Source organism: Micrasema longulum, unplaced genomic scaffold (assembly GCF_059751315.1).
Source record: "Micrasema longulum isolate JH-2025_06_02 unplaced genomic scaffold, ASM5975131v1 h1tg000416l, whole genome shotgun sequence".
Taxonomy (NCBI): Eukaryota; Metazoa; Arthropoda; class Insecta; order Trichoptera; family Brachycentridae; genus Micrasema; species Micrasema longulum.
The window spans coordinates 278,363-299,617 of NW_028277616.1; the positions used below are offsets into that span (position 1 = coordinate 278,363).

General features: G+C 32.8%; 1 protein-coding gene across 24 annotated transcripts in view; it reads left to right on the plus strand.

Annotated features, from left to right (window-relative positions):
- Positions 1 to 21,255, plus strand: part of scrib (scribble planar cell polarity protein) — a 366,730-nt gene that overhangs the window by 236,138 nt on the left and 109,337 nt on the right. Inside the window, exon 1 of one of the 24 annotated variants that reach the window (XM_088226245.1) lies at positions 20,697 to 20,774. The exons of the other annotated variants lie outside the window; for them this stretch is intronic. The gene's annotated coding sequence lies outside the window, so the exon portion shown is untranslated. Of the gene's footprint in view, positions 1 to 20,696; positions 20,775 to 21,255 lie in introns of those variants that run through there. 24 annotated transcript variants of the gene reach the window in all.

Consider the following 21,255-nt stretch of genomic DNA (forward strand, 5'->3'; position numbering starts at 1 on the left):
TTAGAAGTTAATGAATAGAAAGCAGATATCTGCTGAACTGCCGATATGTACAGAAAAATAGATCCATATTATCCGCTGAAGCCGCAGTTTGTCGTGTTTAGCTGAATCATTCCAAAGAAACGGAACCTAGTAATCTATTAATTTATTATTCTTACAATATAAGTCATGTATATTATGTCGATCGTCCATGCAGTTCTTTAATCAAATATCTCAAAATTACAGGTTTAGAGATAATTATCTAGAAAATAAACGGCTATCTAAAATCTAATCTTGTTTGCGCCTGAATATTATCAAGTTGGCAAAATGTCTGCTTTATAAGACATTAATTTCATCATCATCATCATCATCATCAGCCGTCTCTTGTCCAATTGTGATCACAGGCCTCCCCCTTTAGTCTCCTTATTTCCCTTCCCTGAGCCAACCGCATCCAACCACTTCCTGCAACTCGTCTTATGTCATCAGACCACCTTGTCTGAGCCCTGCGACACTTCTTCTACTCGTTCTGGGTCGCCATTCCAGGACTTTTTTGGTCCATCTAGAGTCTGTGGTTCTGGCTATATGACCAGCCCAGCTCCATTTCCGGTTGGTAGCCATATGGACCGCATCGGTGACCTTTGTTCTCGCTCTAATCCATTTATTGGTTTTTCTATCTCTCAACGAAATACCCAGCTCTTTTTCTCAATTTCCATGGCCTCTGTGTCACTGATAATTTGTGTAATTTTTTTTTCGTGAACACAAAAGTTTCACAGCCATATGTCAGTACAGGGAGAACACAAGCATCAAAACGTTTCTTCTTTAAGTAATGTGAATACTTCGGAGATTTCAGGATATATGAGAGCTTATCAAAGGCAGCCCGCGCTAAACCTCGTCATCTTTCTCTTTCTGCCTCTGGATTATCTTTTCCGATTTTTTTATTTCATGTCCTAGGTATGTATAACTATTAATCTTTTCAATGATTTGTCCATTTACTAAGATGTTACATGATTGGTTTGCATCACTCATTACTTTAGTTTTTGAAGCATTTATTTTCAAGCCTATTTAGACATTAATTTATAATGACCCAAACAATATCAACGTGTAATTCTGTAAATGTTTTTCGGCATCGATTTATTTGAGAAGTGAATTAGACAATTGCATGCTTACTAATGAACTGGGCGTCCGATGTATGTAACATAAATTGAAAATGCCTCGTTTTTTATATTGCACTAATTAATAATACGTTTTTTTTAAAATATTTTTTATGTTTGCCTTTCTTTCGGCTTTTTAACATCCACGAAAGTACAATATAATATACTTAATAATTGGTTAACAAATGTAGCGCCTCAAGCGTAACTAGTATTAAGGGAATCGATTTTCTTTTTATTTTGGTTTTGTGCGCTTTTCACGCATATTCGCATTATAAAATATTATGACTAATAAAATGTGTAAAAAAATCTAATTTAATAACTAAATTAAAAATGTATTTTCCCTTGTTCCAAAAGTTTCTGCTACGTTATTTTCGTTTTGTTTACTAACGTCTTTATCAGATAAACAAAGTGAAAAGCGGTTCTAAGAAATATAGTTTCAAGATGACAATCGGTAACTTGGCTTACTAGCTGGCGTCACAACTCACAACACAATACATTGCTCGGCTGACGGCTCCCGGCTCCTGGCTCCTGCATATCTCATGTCTCTCTCGGAATGTCGCGAATCTACATTATCTACCTATACTATAACCACTAAACTATCACGCTCCTTACGTGGATTTCGGCATATTACTATCTTCTCTTTGTTGTCTGCTTGCCTATGATCATTTTTGAAAGAAACGTTCATTAAAAAAATAGGATAAATACAATAATACTTATTTTAGTGTCTTAATACACACTGAAATTTTCCAGATTAAAATATATATATATTTTTTTTAAATTTAATTTAATTCAATTTTATTTTATTTTATTTTATTTTATTTTATTTTATTTTATTTTATTTTATTTTATTTTATTTTATTTTATTTTATTTTATTTTATTTTATTTTATTTTATTTTATTTTATTTTATTTTATTTTATTTTATTTTATTTTATTTTATTTTATTTTATTTTATTTTATTTTATTTTATTTTATTTTATTTTGGAAATCAACAGTCCTACATACATATTTATAGTAAACAAACAGATATAGTGTGTATAAACTCAGAACTAATAACAGATTTCCACAAAGTTACATATATATATTTATTATTTTTAATAAAACGTATAATACAAAAAGTACATATAATACTCTCAGTAGTTATTAAAAACGTCATTAGGGACCGTACATACAAAAAACTTTTTTGTGACACTACATAATATCATACATAGTTAATACATCCGAAATAGTAAGAAAACATTATTTAAGAAACATAAAACGTAGTACTTTACACCATCTATATAAATCACATTAATAACTATCACTATCAAAAAGATTTAAGTAATATTTTTTTATTGCGACACTTCTGGATTTTCTATTCGACTTTTCGTGTTTTAGCCCATCGGGCAGTTTATCAAATTCGGAATGGTTAAGATTCCCCGAGTAACGCGTATTGTAATTGTGAATATCATGACCAAATGTGTATTTAAATTTGTGTGAGCAGAAAGGTTTATGATATTCAAAACAGTATTGGTTATGTCATGTGGTGGCATCATATACATATTTATATATTATTGTAATTGTGAATGTCAAGTGTGAGCAGGTGCATTATCATGGTGCAAAATCCATGAATTGTTTTGCCACAAATCCGGGCGTTTTTTTCGGATTGCTTCTCGCAAACGGCGTTGAACTTGTAGGTAGTACTCCTTATTGGCCGTTTGACCTCGTGGCAAGAATTCATGATGCACTATGCTATTAAAATCGAAGAACACAGTGAATTTGTTTGAACATTTTGACAATCGGATTCTCTAAACCCGCGAAATTAAAAAATTCCCGTGGTTTTCTGAACACACCTCGTACAGTAAAAATATGACTTTTACTTCGCTGGCTCTGTGCCCAAGATCCTCGGGTTTCCAGTCTGGATTTCTTTGCGTCGCGCGTCGTTCAACTTGGGAACAGTTTGCACATAGATACATGCATACTCGTACATTGCAATCTGCGTTTTCCAACGGGGATTATTATAAAAAAAGCATTTAAGTTAACTGTAAATTCAATGTCAAAGCTCTTTAAATGCCGCGTGCTATTATTAAAACTAAATACTAAGGTTCCGTTAATCAAAGTGTCTTTACTTATGTATATTTTGTTTTTCATTATTGTACTAGCTATTCTACTAGCTATGTTATTCATATACTAGCTACGTTCGAGATATTATAGCCAATATAGCGAATTTGGCGTTACAGTTTGTAAACGGAAAGATAGCAAATAACCAGGGCCGGATTTATATGTATGGAGGCCCTTGGGCATCAAAGGAGTGGAGGCTTTTAATTATTTTTCAGATAGGTTGAATAATATTTTTCTTGCAAGTGTTTCAATCATTTATTGCGAGACAAATCAAATCTTTTCAGCAAACATATTAGATAAGAAATATACTTTAAATATCATACGAATGGTATTATATTTAAAGTATAACCTTGCGAGCTTTTTTCAACGAAAAATCATTGATAGTTTCGCTGAAATCCAGCTCCCGGAGTAAATCAATTTCAATGCTGAGTAAGGACTACTTTGATGGACGGTTTTGACTCATTGTAGTGCGTAGCCTATTTTTATAATTTTCATTTTTTTAAATGAGCGCTCGTAACGTGTCCATTTGATTGTGTAATTGATATCAGTAATCGGTACTTAGAATTGATTACTATGGGTGACATAATTTTACAGTAAAACTTAACTTTACAGCTTAGGATTATGCATTTTATTAAAAATATATAATGAGCACTATGAAAGTAATATGAAAAAGTACATTATTTTTCTTAAATTAAAAAGTTATAATTAAATTTATATCTTTATATAATCACTTTGTAAAGCGCCCTTGAGGTATTATATTACGAAAATGGCGCTATATAAGTTATCCATATTAATAATAATTATTATTATGGAGCCCTTGCAGGGCACTGCAGATTGAACAAGCACCTTGCTAGAATGAACCTTTCCGAAACTTCTAGATGTAGGTTCTGCAGTGCAGATGAGGAAACACCTATACACATTCTATGTGAATGTGATGCTTTACATCATAAAGGAGCCTCATCCTCTGGGGACCACTGGTTAAACCCAAGGATTTTAAAGAGCTCGCCCCCTACCTAATAGCCCGATGCTTTACAGATCTGGGCTACGAGGGGGATTTAGCAAAATGTAAACTCTCACCTTCCACACAATAGCTAGGCTCATTTTAGACCTGGGCCGCGATTATGAACGGCTATCTTCATCGGTATATACTAAGACGGTATAAACAAATAACGATATTTATGTTCGATAGTGTGTATATTTGTATGAAAATTCAAAGTATCTTCGTCGGGACTCGATAATTGAACATGTTTAGAAAAAAAAATTAAACATATTCTATTTTTCATACAGAAAGATTTTACTTTGTAGATAAAATTGAAGATAAATTTTATCTTCCCATCATAATCGAGGCCCTGGGATGGTATTCCAAATGCTCTCACGGCCGTATTATCTTAAAATACATACAAAATACACGAGAAAAAATGTTTTCTCGTGACGCGAGAGCGAATCAGAATAGCACCCCCTGGGCTTGGAGGGCGAGAACTATTCACGGGGACCAGTCACAGTACATCTTCACAGGTCGCAGTGACGTCAGGAGCTTGCATAGCACTGACCCCCACCACTAAGATTAAGAATTAGAATAATAAGCACTACAACAACATGCTCTAGGTTAATAATATTTGTTACGAACAAAAGTTCTCTAATTTCTACAATAATATAAATGTATGTCACAGTGAGTAATCAGTAATGATTATTTATCTTCATATTTTCACGGCTGTCGTGATTATTAGCCTATAATTTGCGCGGGAAAATTCTTTCTGCCGCGCCGTTTTTGTGAAACGTCACACGTGCATTAGTCGAGATCTGAAACTTTCCGCTTAGCGTTGCTTTTTACAATTTCCATTTCACATTTTCACCTCGAGTGACTGATGTATGACAGATGTGAGATAAATATTACTTATTCATATCTCGAAAGCAATAAACCAGCAATCAAACAGTTAAATTGAGCCGTAAACACAATAATAATGAACTCCATACACAATTATAATATTTACTTTATTTTCTAAAAATATTTTCAAATACCATAACGCTAATTGACTGAAAAATAGTTTAATGTTCACGGGCTCAGTGTTGTATTATAATCTTGGAAAAATCTTAGTATTAACAATATTTTATAGACTTGATTTTTAGCAAAACATGTTTTAAACTTGTTACAATGTATTTATTTACTAATCGTAAAATACCAAATATAATGTATTTATATGCACTAGAACTGCTGCGTTTATACTAATTATACTGACTAATATCCAGATCGTTAACACGAAAAAAATAATGCATAGGTTTTTATTTAATTTACAATCAACTTTGCTAGACACGTTTAAGTAAGTTTTTAATGCGATTCCAATTAGGAAGTTCAGTGGTTTTTTATTTGTTAATAGACTGTTAAACTAAGTAAAAAATTATTTTTTTAAATTTTTATATATCGTATTATCGGCGCTACGATTTTTCAAAGTTTTGTATTTCTGAAATAACTCCGCGTGTAACGTCAGAAGTTATTTTCCGCTTATTCTCATTCAGTTCTTCCCATTGGTCCAGAAGCGACAAACAGACCGGAAATCTTCCATAGCTCTCAGATCATAGGTTGATTCACATGAACCAGTGACGTCATTTAAAGTAGTGCGTTTTTATCAAAATATTTTTTATTATTTTTTCTGTAAGTTTTCAAGAAACTTTGGCGTACAATTTAATGCTCTAATTTTTACCCCGCGTAAGAAAACATTTTTTGTATCCAATTTCCCGTAGGGCTGAAGTTCCTCATTCGCTGTATTATTTTAAAAGTAATAAAATCAAGATAGTTGGAGTTTTACTGTACATAAAATGCATTATATTGTATGTGTGTATCTTATATTACAAAAAGGAGTTGTTAAAACTAAATTTGGTATAAAACTTAATTAAAAATGTTTGTTGAAACAAACATAACAATGTTCTTTCTTTGTTGTTTTGAATATGTATTTTTTTTATGTTAGTCCCAAATTGAGTTTCAGTACCTCCTAGAAATGTAAAACATTGCCTTTTTTGTGTTATATGATTTATAAATAAAATAAATAAATGTGTTTCGTGATATCCATTGTAGTAGATATGTGTGTTTATTTTTTTAATTTAGTTATTTATTCTTTTTTTCTTCGTATTATAAACAATAATAAGTAATAAAAGTAATCTGACCTCTCTGGGGTTACCTGTGCCGAGGACTTAACAATACATATATTTAATTTTATATATTTTTATAAATGTGAGAATATACAAAGATGACCTAATATACACTGATAAATTACAAAATGTTTAAACAGTTTTAAATACTACGTATTTATTTTGATTTATGTATACCTATGTTACTTATATTATAAATCGCATAATGAAAGATTAAAATTTTAACATAAACAATACGTTTGTGAAGCAGGTGATTCAATATTGGTTTGGGCGAATGAGACAATCCATTTTACTTCACCCAGCTCCACTATCAATTTTTTTATAGCCTTTTTGAACATTTTCTCGTTACTAATTGTTTCAATAGACAGTGTATATACTGTGTAGCAGTGGCGAACAGTGACTTTTTTAGCAGGTAAGCTATATTTTTTTTTCATAATTTGTACCTGCATGCACATCCATATAAGTAATAAAGTATATACAAGGCTCGTTTCCTTCTAAAAATGAATAATGCCAAAAATTGACCCGGCACCGAGTGGCGCGCCACTAACTTAGACGGGCGGACGATAGAACTGGTGTCATAATGTCAACATAATACTATTAATGGAAAATGGTCCTTAGGAAATAATGTTCGAAATGCTATTCTCCAAATAGAGAAGCTTCAAATAATATCTGTAATCTGCGAGTGAACTCAGTAAAGAAAATATACCTACTGGGTTTTGAAATGTTGAAATACAGTATACATTTTGTATGAAGAAATAAGCTGCAGTAATCGTCCGGTTTCTATCTCCCACTGGGAACGGGCCATGCGCTGGGTGCGCTTTTAGATGTTTATATGTATTTTTTGAGGAAGATAACGGTGACCATAATTTATAAATAAATATAAATTTATTGCAACAGAGAGGGAAAAGATTTTTGAGAAAGGAATGTGGGAGTCTAGGCATTTACAGGGCTTATGGCCACTTTACACACTGTGTAACATTCACCAATCACTCACATGAAAAAGGTTTCAGCTCTTTTACTTCATAAAAATCAACAGATGGAAGAGTTGAGGAAATGTGGATGTTAAAACATAAGCAGAATGGTGAATGTTACACAGTGTGTGAAGTGGCCACTTAAACCAGCCAAAGACAGGTAATAAGCCCTTTAAATGCCTAGACTCCCATATTCCCTTCTCAAAAATGTTTTCCCTCTCTGTTGCAACAAATTTAAACATGAACAACTCTCTAGGGAGAAAATACAGCCAGTGTACAAGCATTTGGACATACTCAAAACATTGTTTAAATATAAATTATTTTATTTATTTTCCCATAATGAAAACTACCATAAATCATTTTTATCGATAGTCAAATATAATTGTAAGCTGCGCATAATCGATTTTATGGACGAATCGTCCCTGCTGTCTAGTGGTGGTATATTTATTTATTTAACTTTTTGTACATAATGTTATTTGTACATTGGCGTGCTTATTGCCAAATGGCAATTTCTTCCAACCAACCAATAAAATAAAAGTTTTATTTTTATAATTAAGTTACAGAACATATTTCATAGAAAAATAACATTAAAAGGCTAAAGATATATAAAAATAAAAATAAACGTATTTGTTTATAAATTACCTTAAATCGAAACTATTACTCAATGGGAAAAAGGAAAAAGAGGAAAAAGGAAAGGAGGAGAGACTAAGGAAGAGAATAGAGATGTTTCTTCAGACGTGATTTAAACAGAGATAGTGTAGTAACATCTTTGATGGTGGATGGGAGATGATTCCACAGTCGACCCGCATGGACACTATATGAGTTAGAGAAGAAAGAGGAATTGTGGATGGGTATTAAGATAGTGCCTTGAGTATTAGAACGAATAGATGAACCATGAACTGATAAGCGTTGAAATTTAGCACGCAGGTATATAGGAGCGTTAGGACTATGAAGTACATTGAACAGAAGTGAGAGGGAGTGATAGTCACTCCGCTGTCTAATTTTGAGCCATTTCAGTTGCCTACGATAGTCAGAAATGTGGTCATATTTCCTAAGACCAAAAATGTATCTTATGCATGTATTCTGAAGTCGTTCAAGTTTATCGAGTATATTCTATAATATAAATATGTTAATTATTATAATAAAGTTAAAGCGCATTTTCGGTGCAGTACATTTCTCAGAAGTGCTCGGAAATTGGTCCAACGTGGGATGATATTTTTCGTAAAGACGATTAGAGTGCCGAGTAGGTTTTGCAGTTCCTCGCCTTCAGAAGAGACGTTTTTCTCTCCTGTCTGTTAATTCTCGCATAATGGCGGATGATGCCGATAGTCATGATGTCATTGCCTTCGGAACGTTCCGGTTTTCGGCCGCGCCATTCCACCAAACTGTAAAGCGAATGTTTGATAACAAAGATATAAAAATAAACGTGACGCGATACTCTGGCAATCCACAGTCTATAGTCTATAGGCTGACTTACCTAAACGGTAAGCTGTGTTCGTTTAGTCCGGTATCATTTCGCGTCGATCTTTATTATTACCATCCGATAAAGAACAAAGCAGGAAGAGATCTGCAAGTAAAATTTCATTTACTAGTCTTTTCCGGTTTTTCGTAAGCATCTGACCAAAATTTTAACCGTGTCAAACATACTTTTATGCATTTTCGTTTCACAAATAGCCTTTCGTGATCTGCGTAATTTGTAAGACATATTCTACGCTTCGGATGCCAGTTTTAAGAAACTGAAATACAGTAGAAAAAAATATAAACAATCTTTAAATGTTTCATGCCGGTCTTGCTGGGAAATTGATCAGGGCTGGTATTCCAAACGCAAGTATAGCGTGCTATAGCGCGTTTTTACGTACTAAATACACGTTATACGCGCCGTAAATGCGTTCGGAATACCAGCCCAGGGACGGACGTCTTGCACGGTAGTCGAACGCGTTAAACACTACATTACTTGACTCTCAAAACAGTGTAGTTATATTATTGTTGAATTCACCTTTACAAGGCTTTTAAAAGTTTTGTAATCATTTCGGCGAACTGATCATGTTCAATCAATTTAATCCCAGTTAGTAAAGAATTCACTTTTCTCTTTTCTCAATCCAATTTATCAATCGAATTTAATAAACTGATGAGCCAAAACACGAAAAGTCAAATAGAAAATCACAAGGCTTTTAAAAGTTTTGTTATCATTTCGGCGAATTGATCATGTTCAATCAATTTAATCCCAGTTAGTGAAGAATTCACTTCCCTCTTTTTTCAATCCAACTTATCAATCGAATTTAATAAACTGATGAGCTAAAACACGAAAAGTCAAATAGAAAATCCAGAAGTGTCGCAATTAAATAATATTACTTGAATCTTTTTGAAAGTGATAGTTATCAATGTAATTTTTATAGATGGTGTGAAGTACGGTGTTTCGTGTTTTTTTAAATAATGTTTTCTTACTATTTTGGATGTATTAACTATGTATGATATTATGTATTGTCAGAAAAATGATTTTTTTATGTACGGTCCCAAATGAGTTTTTTAATAATTCCTGGGAGTATAAAATAAACTTTTTGTTTTTGTTTTATTAATAACGAGCTAAACCCGGCAATGCTTTGCTATTCCTAGATTTGAGTTCTTGCTAAATAGATAAAATTAACCCAATCGAAAATTTTACATCAATTATTGTATTTAGTCCAAATTAGATATGTACGTTTACATTGTTACAATAGGTGTTCGAACATTGTTTTCCTGTCACTGTCTTGAAAAAGCAACTGCATTTCAGACCTTTTGTTAGAATATACAAAATTGACGTTTCACTTTACCGTTTTCCGCACCTCAAAACTGAACCGATTTTGATATTTTTTTAGACAGAGTATCAGAATAAAATTTTTAGTATCGGTATGTTTTGCGTTTTTCAAAAATAGATATATTTTTATACCATGCGCCGCGCGCCCGAAGACAACAGATACAACTGTGCTTTTTGCGGGTTTGAATGGTTCTAGTTACCATAATAAACATTTTTAAAAAAAAGATACTGTATAGGGAATAGGGACACGCCAATGGTAAATATCTATAATTTGTAAAAAAGAGGTCTGGGCTGGTTTAGACATGTAAAGCAAATGGACAACGAAAGAACGGCTAAAAATATTTACAATGCGAATGTTCATGGATCCAGAAATAGAGGACGACCGTGAAAGACATGCCATGACCAAATCCAACAAATACTTGAAAAAGGACATGGTAAAAGTCGGAATAATCGGCGCACGTGCATAATGAGATCTACGAATGTAGAGGAAGCGAGATCTGAATGCAAAGATAGAGTGATGTGGCGTTCTATCCTCTCTGCCTACGGGGAAGCGGCGTGATAGTTTCTTGCCCATACTGATCACATTCTGTTTTTCAAGCTTCAAGCGTATGTCGGTAGATTATTAACTCCGATAGAAATATTAATATTTTTTCTCTAAAATAAGTTTGCCGATGCAATAAGTGATTAAAATAACTACACAGCACAAATCACACTTACAATTAACAAAAGTAATGGCTGAAAGTGATAAATTACGTGAAATTTCAAATATTTTCGAAAAGAGAATGTCAAGTTTTGAGGATAAACTTCTGCAAGCCAAAACTGAAGTCTCCGGAAAATCTAGTGCTGGTAATGTGTCAGTGATAGATAAAATATTAAATGACTTTAAAAGCTTCCGAATGAAGATGTTGGAAACGTTGAGCTCACTCCGAGCGAGAGTCGACAGTCTGGAGCTGCGCGTGGATGTTTTGGAGGCAGCCGCCAGAAACAACGTTCTGCTGCTTCACGGGGCCGATGAACAGGATTCATCTCCGATTGATGTGATTAAAAAAGTCTTATTGGACATCGGATGCACACCAAAAACTATCGCGGCCGTCGAATTCGCACACAGAGTCGGTAAGAAATCTAATAATGGGGATCGACCGAGACCTATTCTAATACACTTCTCAGATGTCGGGACAAAAAGACATGTGTGGGTTCTGAAAAGGAAATTGAAAGGTACAAAATTTCTTTTAACCGAATATCTCACACCGCTGAGACACAAAATATTTTCAGAAGCACGTAAGAGTTTTAGGCCTGATTCTTGTTGGACAAGAGACGGTAAAGTTATTATTCACATGCCAGATGGAACCTTCAAGAATATCTGTACCATGGAACAGCTTCAACTAGCGGCAGAATCTTGCAAAACCACTGCCACTACTCAAGATTACTCCCGTAGCACAGGATCTTCAAACAGCAAGAAAAGAGATCTTCGACCTAGAACGGTTGCTAAATAAATGGAATTTAATCACATATTTGCTTTTAAACTTATTAATCATGTTCATTTACTTGTTTTAAAACTTCACTGTAATCGCTGTTATTTCTTTTTATATTATGGTAAACGAGATGCGACTTAATGTTAGGTTATGTTTAGCTTACTTCTTTGTATACCCACTGTATCTGTAGCTGTAGTTTGTATACCTAGATATTACATGTATAAATAGAAATTCAAAATTCTATGTTCTAGTACCATAGACTACTTTGTTCTGGTTTAGTGTCGATAATGAGAACATCAATTTGATCACTGATTGGTTACTCACTGCGCATACTCTATACATAATATTGTCACTGATTGGCCACATAATAGTAAATATATATCTAAATAACATTTGCCATGTCGCTTGCAAAATGTAAACAAGCAAGTAGGTATCAAAATAGTGTCAATTAAATATCCATTTGAATGTAAAAATTAGTAATTACTTATGACTATAGACTTACACTTCACGTCATATTAAATCTCTTCTATACGTATTTTTCTTTATAATTTTTTTTTTTTTTTTATAATAAATTTTATACGATACTTACAAAATAGTTACCATAATATTATTTTGCAATTATTAAGTTTACTGTTAATTTAATAAACTTTTCAAACTTAGTTCCAGGAATTTTAATTATCAGTGCGTAATATTAACTTATTATACTATACCTAGCGAACATAACTCCGCTAACCAAGTCATTTCAATTGATAAACCTACATAATATTGTCTCTATTAGGTTATTTTTCCTTGTTAATAACAAATATACGCTATGGGTTTTGAAAGAACGGTTTATTAAAAGATCTGTTCTTTGTATTTTATAATATTTTCTTTTATTTATTCATTTATGTAAGCTAAAACTTGTTTTTTTTTAATTTTTTTATTTCGTTCTTCTCTTTCTTATGACTATAAGTAAGAGATAGAAATTGTTTATTATTTATATTCTACTTTTTCGTTTCATGCATTTTCTATAATCTTTATTTATTAACAGCAATTCACATTTAAAATGATCTTTTAATGTTGTTGTTACTTCCATACATTTTCTATAATCTTTATTTATTATACTAACAGCAATTCACTTTTGAAATGATCTTTTGATGTTGTTGTTACTTCTACAATATTAAAGTCAGTTTCCTTTATGTTTATTTAAATCAGTTTATTTCTTTTGTGTTCTTTAAAACCTTGTGTTTTAGTAATATATATTTATTTCTGTTTTAATATCTTAAACATATACTCGTATATTGCTATTGCCTTAGGTTTTCTTTGTATTTTTTTAAATATATTTTTTATCGTGAACTCTTTATTGTAACTCTTTATTGTAATCTTCCAACTGACGCATAAAATGAAGTGCTGTGTTGTTAAAACACATTGAATTATTTTATATTTATATACTTTGTAACCTAATTAACTTAGTTGTAGCTACTTACTTAAGTTCGTGCTATTATTCAATGTCCTCCACGTCTTCCTGTGAATCTTTCCACTCTATTACCGAATCCCTCCCTGAAACTTCTTTCTCCTCCTATCACTCTGATGTTACTGAATCAGACACAGAGGAAGTGTCTGGTCTCCATGATATACTCTTGAATAACTTTTCATGCTATCCTAAAGACTTTCATGTATGTCATATAAACGCTCAAAGTATACCAGCTCATTACTCCGATTTTCTATCAACATTTGCGGATTTGTCAACACATGCCATTCTGGTCAGCGAAACATGGCTAAAACCATCACTACCATCAACTTTGTATCCTTTACATGGATATCGACTTATCCGCAATGATCGAACTAATCGAAGGGGCGGTGGAGTATGTATATATCTGCGTGAAGAAATAAATTATTCACTTGTAAAACAATCTGAAACCAGTGGTGGCCACCCTGAATATCTGTTTTTAAAGATTAATTTCAAATACCATGATATGATGATTGGTGTGGTATATTGTCCCCCTGATATTAACTATTTTTCTGAGATGGAGGCATTGCTGGAAAGCACGGTAGGTGATTTTCACTCAGTTATTCTTATGGGTGACTTTAATACTTGTCTTTTAAAACAAGACTCCAGATGCCAACGTTTGAGAGATATTATAAGTTCAGTCAACCTATCTTTGCTACCTTTAGATCCTACTCATCACACTCAAGTTTCTCATACTCTTTTAGATCTTATTATAACTTCCATGCCTGACAAAGTCTCTAATTATGGACAGTTGACCGCTTCCGGATTTTCTCATCATGAATTATTATTTATTAACTATAAGATCAAATGTCTCAAAAGACTTCCTGTCACATTTCTTGCCAGAAACTTTAGAAGCGTTAATAAGGAATCACTTGAACTTGATGCCATGAGTTTAAACTGGTCAGTTATTAATAATCTAGAGACCATTGATGAAAAAGTTGAAACTTTTAACAGAATGATTACTGGTCTGTTTGACATTCATGCTCCTATGAGATCTGTAAAACTTAAATATCCACCTACCCCTTGGCTTACCAGTGACATTATTCAACTAATGGCGAAACGTGACAAAGCAAAGTCTAAACTTAAGTTAAATGCTTCATCTCAAAAATGGGAAGCCTTCAGAGTCCTGCGAAATCGTTGCAACGAATTGTGCAGAAATGCCAGAAGGAAATATATCCTCACAAACTTAAATCAAAACTCTACTAGTAAATCCTGGTCGTTTTTAAAATCTCTTGGCGCCGGTAAACCTAAGATAACATTATCTTCAACTGTCAAACTAGACGATCTCAATACTCACTTTGCTACACCTCCACTAATACTGGATGTCAGCACTAAATCCGACACTCTCCGACGTTTAAGTATGGCAGCTTCTTACAATTATCCACCGTTTTTATTTTCTTCCGTTCAAGAAACTGATATTCAACGTATTTTACTTTCTATAAAAACCAAATCTATGGGCAGTGATCAGCTGAGTATGAGATTGATACACTTTATTTTTCCTATTATCTTACCAGTTATTACTCACATTATAAACTTTTCTTTAAATACTGGAGATTTTCCTGAAGCTTGGAAAAAAGCATTTATTATACCACTTCCCAAAATTTCTTTACCAGTTTCTGTCAAAGATTACAGACCCATATCTATTCTTCCAATTTTTTCTAAAGTCATTGAACGAGTTGTATATAATCAGCTAAATAATTATCTATTGTCAAATAATCTTCTTGATCCCAATCAATCAGGTTTTCGTGCGGGCCATAGTACAACTACCGCTTTAATCAAGGTTACAGATGACATTAGATACGCAATGAATAACAAAATGATAACCTTGATAACATTACTCGACTTCAGTAGCGCTTTCAACTCTGTGGATTTCGATCTTTTGTTGGCTAGACTTAAAACACTAAATATGACACAACCGGTTATAAAATGGTTCGGATCGTATTTACGAGCTAGACAACAGTGCATCAAAACACCAGATCATCAATCGGAATGGGTCGATATTGCCGCTGGAGTACCTCAAGGTGGAGTTTTATCACCATTACTATTTTCCCTGTTTATTAATCCGATTGCAGATTGTCTCAATTGTTCATATCATCTCTATGCAGATGATTTACAATTATATCTTCATTGCAGACCTGAAAACACCAGCAAAGCAATAGAATCGATGTCTAAAACACTAAATTGCGTGTCAACATGGACAAAAGAGTATGGTTTACTAATAAACCCGTCTAAAACACAAATTATGTTTGCAGGTAGTCAAAGATTGCTTAGTAAGCTAGACATACCTTCACTTAATCCTCTTATTGTCAATGGTACCAATATCCAGTACAGGAAATCCGTAAAAAATCTAGGAGTACTAATGGATGAACATCTCTGCTGGCGAGCTCATACTAATGAATTAAGCCGCAAAATATTTTTCAGTCTACACTCACTTAGAAGGTTGCAAAAATTCTTACCCATTAGTACTAAATGCACTCTTGTACAAGCATTACTACTACCCATTCTAGATTACGCTGATGTTTCCATGACTGATTTAAGCTGTGAGCAACTCGATAAACTTGAACGACTTCAGAATACATGCATAAGGTACATTTTTGGTCTTAGGAAATATGACCACATTTCTGACTATCGTAGGCAACTGAAATGGCTCAAAATTAGACAGCGGAGAGACTATCACTCCCTCTCACTTCTGTTCAATGTACTTCATAGTCCTAACGCTCCTATATACCTGTGTGAAAAATTTCAACGCTTATCAGTTCATGGTTTACCTCTTCGTTCTCATTCTCAAGGCACTCTCTTAATACCCATACACAATTCCTCTTTCTTCTCTAACTCATATAGTGTCCATGCGGCTCGACTGTGGAATCATCTCCCATCCACCATCAAAGATGTTACTACATTATCTCTGTTTAAATCACGTCTGAAGAAATATCTCCTTTCTCTTCCTTAATCTCTCCTCCTTTCCTTTTTCCTTTTTCCTCTTTCCTCTTTCCTCTTTTTTCCTTTTTCCCATTGAGTAATAGTTTCGATTTAAGGTAATTTATAAACAAATACGTTTATTTCTATTTTTATATATCTTTAAATTTTTAATCTTTTTTTTCTATTGAATATGTTCTGTAACTTGAATTATAAAAATAAAACTTTTATTTTATTGGTTGGTTGGAAGAAATTGCCATTTGGCAATAAGCCCGCCAATGTACAAATAATCATTATGTACAAAAAGTTAAATAAATAAAAAATAAATAAATCATCGTGGTTTCGGATGAAAAAAAATAAAAAAATAAAGAAATGTGTTTCGCGTGCCGCACAAATATAAGTCGCGGGCCTTGCTTTGGACCGCCCTGATTTTGAGATTTTTTTTCTTCTAACTGGGGATTTCGTGTTACTATTAAAAACATGGGACCTGTTTAAAGTATATTATTAGTAAGTAGAAGACCAGATACCAATTTGGAAAATGCAACATCATTTCCTACTCAGATTCATAATCACTTAACACAACTACTATATATAACGATTTCCTCCCATACCGTGTTTGTACACTCTGTAGATTAAAGTAGGTATCCAGTCCAAGCTACTTTTAATGATCTTGTTATAAAAGTAGGTACCTTAAACTAATCTCAAGGTATAACAACGGACGTAGGTTCAATCGCCGTACAGTAATCAGTAATTATCAACTCTTTAGTTTGATGACCACCGTGGCTTATTGGACTGGATAATTACGATAATTAAAATATAAATCATTGCCTTTGATGTGTCTACTATACTCGTAGACGTGTTTTATGATTTCATTTACTATTCCTAAATAATTTAAAGTAAATCATCCTACCTCGCCCTTCTGCAATTATTATTTCGATCGATTATTAAATTAAATTTGTCAATATTAACAGTGGGTAATCTATTTTATGATGCGATATTTTAAATATAACTATCGTATTATTTATATTTAAAGCATTAACTTTGTGGTCAAAGATTTTACTAATGATTTTTAAATTTCTAAATAATTAAATATATTTTTTTTAAATTTATAAATCATATAACACAAATTATTTTACTAGTATAACACGTTAAATTACATTCCCAGGAGTTACAACAACTCAATTCGGGATATAAATAATATTAACATTTAAAAAATAACACATATTGAGAACAACAAAGAAACAAAGCAAGTTTAGCACCTTTATAACTAAATATAGCACAACAATATATACGCCAAAAACCAATGAAATCATCCTACCACGCCCTTCTGCAATTATTATTTCGATCGATTATTAACCGTTTTAGTGCTAAGCAATTTTGGCAAAAATAAATGAAAATTGCTATACACATATTGATTAATTTAGAGGAAAAAATAATGGTGACAAATAAAACACTCTAACTTAGACAAATATCAATCAATTTTATTAATTATTTTTGCATTATAAAGATAAAATGTTTATTGTTTATTAATGTTTATTAAACATAAAGTGCGAGGTTAGCGTACGTGCACTCCCGCGGAGCACCGAAAACACACTGAAACTCGCAGCGCTTTTGCGCTGCGCCGCAATTTTCGATACAAACGATCGCAGCGCTTTTGCGCCGCGTAGCATTCTAACGGTTAAATTAAATTTGTAAATATTAACAGTGGGTAATCTATTTTATGATGCGATGTTCAATTATAACTATCGTATTATTAATATTTAAAGCATTAACTTTGTGGTCAAACATTTTACTAAATGTTATTAAATATTTGTTTATAACCACTTACCGACTTTTCTATGTCTACCGGTTTCGAGACGTACCCATCTCTTTGTCAGGACACCAATTAAATCAACATGCAAAACCCACAATAGACCTTCACTATAGTTGTTGCACAAAAATATAAAACCAACACGACATGCATTTTAATAAGCTCATGCATGTTTGTCTTAATCAGTGCACTTAGCAGCACTTTTAATTTCTTTAATACTTATCTCTTTCGCATCGTCACCTGCATTTATGTTTACTTGAGAAGGTGGTACACTGGCTATATTTCCTGTGTGCGTTTCGTACACCTCCTCAAAATGTTCCTTCCATCTCGTTTTAATTCCACTATCATTCGTCACCATTTTTCCATCGTTTCCTATTACTGCTGTCATACATCCGCCATCCTTACTTTTTTGGGAATTGTTAACTGCTTTCAAAATTACAAAACTTTAAAAATCATATCGTCGATAATTCGAAACATAAACATATTTTTGGCTTAGTTTGATAGTCTTTTAACAAATAAAAAAATATATAAAAACCACTGAACTTTCTCATTGACCGAGTCCCGAGGGCCGAATTCTCAGCATTTCATTTATTTATTTATTTTAGTTACATTGAGAACATTACAGAGTATCCCATTAATTGTCAACAGTCTTCGACAGTATATTGTAGTTTGTCTTTTCATCTTAATATACCACTACGAATATTTATCGGATTTTCGTCGCGTTTTTCGGAGCCAGATTTAATAAAAACAAAGAAAATGTATTTGTCATTTTGCCAAGCGTCTTTCTGTCTCGAATTTTGTTACTCCATGCTCCGATGGATATTAAATTTTCTCTACAGATATTTCCATAGTATTATTTACCGCCATTCCTATAATGTGTAAATTGATATCTGTTCTATGCCTGACTTTCATTTTGAACATGGAAAAAATCATAAAGGATTTTATCGGTTTGCCATTGAATTAAAGCGTGTATTAAATTGGGTCGTTACTCAGTACTTAAAATAAATATGTAAATTTATTATATTGTACATAATATTATATTATGTAACATTATTTTTGTGACCTCTTCTAAGTGACAACGTTTTACAGTATCCTTTATTTATGTGCATAGTGTAAATGCAAAAATTATAGAGTATCTTTTCGTTATCAATATGTGCAGGTACCTGTTTTCAAATATCTAATATTTTTTATTTAATACGCCCTTACAAGTATTTTTTTTATTATAGGAAAATATTAATATTTGAGTTTTAACCCAAACATTACAATTTCGATTTCATTTTTTAAACTTTAAAATTATTTATGCTAGTAAAACAAACCCAAACTGCAATAAAAATAATTTTAAATTAATAAAGAAAACACCCACAACACTAGAAAAATCTTACGGTACTTTAAAAATTATTAAAACTGGTTGATGCGTAATTAGATTCTTGTTTGTAATATATTACAAAATACCATTTCGCCTATGTTTGAACATCCATATTTCTTCAATTCTTCCATTTGTTGATTTTAGTGAAGTTAAAGAGCTGCAACCTTTATTGCTGTGAAGAGATTCATCTGACTGAATTATTTTACATACTAGGCAACGCCTGAAAACAATTTTTCAATTTTTAAACTTCTTCTTATACCAGTTGGTTTCATTACAATAATATTGTAATATTACAAAAACTTATGTATTCATTCTTTATCATTTGTCAAAGTCAAAAACATTGCAACTGTTGTGTCGATTTGATTATTCACTCTTTTCACAAAGTGCTATTATCTCAGCTTCACTTTTTTATGGCTGGCTGTTTTCTGCATAACTTCGTTCAAATATTAAAAAATGCAAAATAATGTCATTTCACAGAACAAAACAACCGATTTCCTTCGAGTACCTAATAGAAAACTCCAAAATTGATGTAGTTAAGTCCATCAGAGATTTAGGGGTTGTTTTGGACTAAAAAACTGACATACCACGAGCGTATAGATAATACAGTAAATAAATCACTGAAATTACTTGGCTTCATTAACAGAATATCGTCTGATTTTTCTAATGTCCGTACAATCAAAACTCTTTATTGCTCAACTGTTCGCCCTCTTCTAGAATATGCCTCCGTGGTCTGGTCTCCATTCTATATCAATCGCATAAATCACATTGAATCAGTCCAACATCGTTTGCTTCGAAAAGTAGCGTGGATGCTTGGACTAGAGAGAGATAATTATTCTTGTGCTGATATAGAGTCAATGTTAAATATTTCTAGTCTACAAAAACGTAGAACTAATATTGATTCCATATATATGTTCGGCATACTAAATAGTATAATCGATGTTCCATCATTACTGGGACAAGTAAAATTTAATATTCCGACTCGTAGGTTGAGAAACAATGAAGTACTGTTCATCGATCAGCATAGAACATACTTTGCCCTTATTCTCCAATGACCCGTCTTTGTCGTATTGTTAACTAAAGACAAGATCTGGACTTTTTTTGGTTCAAGTTTACACCGATTTAAACGAGCACTAAATAAATAGTCCAGATCTTGTCTTGATGTCCCTTATGTTTGTCAATGCTTCTTTTTTTAATGTTTGAAACTATTATTTTATTGTAATATTTAAACCCTATAAATTGTATAAATGGACTATGTCCGTTAAATAAATAAATAAATGTAACCCTTAGATATCGACTCTAAGTAACATTCTGTGTTTCGTTTTAAGACATATATCGTGTTCCCTCGCGTTTGTTTAGCTTAACGTCTACGAGAGTGTCATGTCGGGAGTCGGGACGTCGGGAGACGGTGCTATATAAATAGGCGGCACCGGCTTGCTCCCGTGGTGCGAGGTAGGCGGATGGCGGAGGGCTGAGGGCGGCTGGCGGTGGGCGGCCCTCCGCCACTCTTCACTCTGTGCTGGCGGCGCGGCGGGGACGGCTCGCTTGGGCGGAAACCGGTCGCGGAGACAATACGTTACAGAACTTCGGTTAAAGCTTTTTCTAAAAGAGTGCGATTATTACTTCCTATTCGAGTGCTTTGTCCTGTTTTGTGTATCTATTTGTGTACGGAAGCGTTTATTTTTTATCGTGTAAGAAATTAGATTGAAAGTTTTATTTCTAATTGGCTGTCAACTTTTAAACTTTACTTTTAGTTTTGTTTTTTTTTTTTTTTAATTTAATTTAGAGAAACCATCAGCATTACAGAAAATATTTACATATCGTGGGGTTACTGCCAAAAGTTGGTAGGTCCATAAAACATGTGATGGTATTATCGCAATTTTAAAGTTTGACATTCTGACAGAATTTTTTTTTTGTGATATTACAATGTTTTAGCAGTAAAGATACACGCCAATGTTGGCTTGTTCAATGCCTAAGTTAATATTGTTAGTGTTTTTACAAACTTCTTTCTGCTTAGTAATATAAAAAAACTGAACGTTATTTTCTTAAAAAATATATAAGCTTTAATAC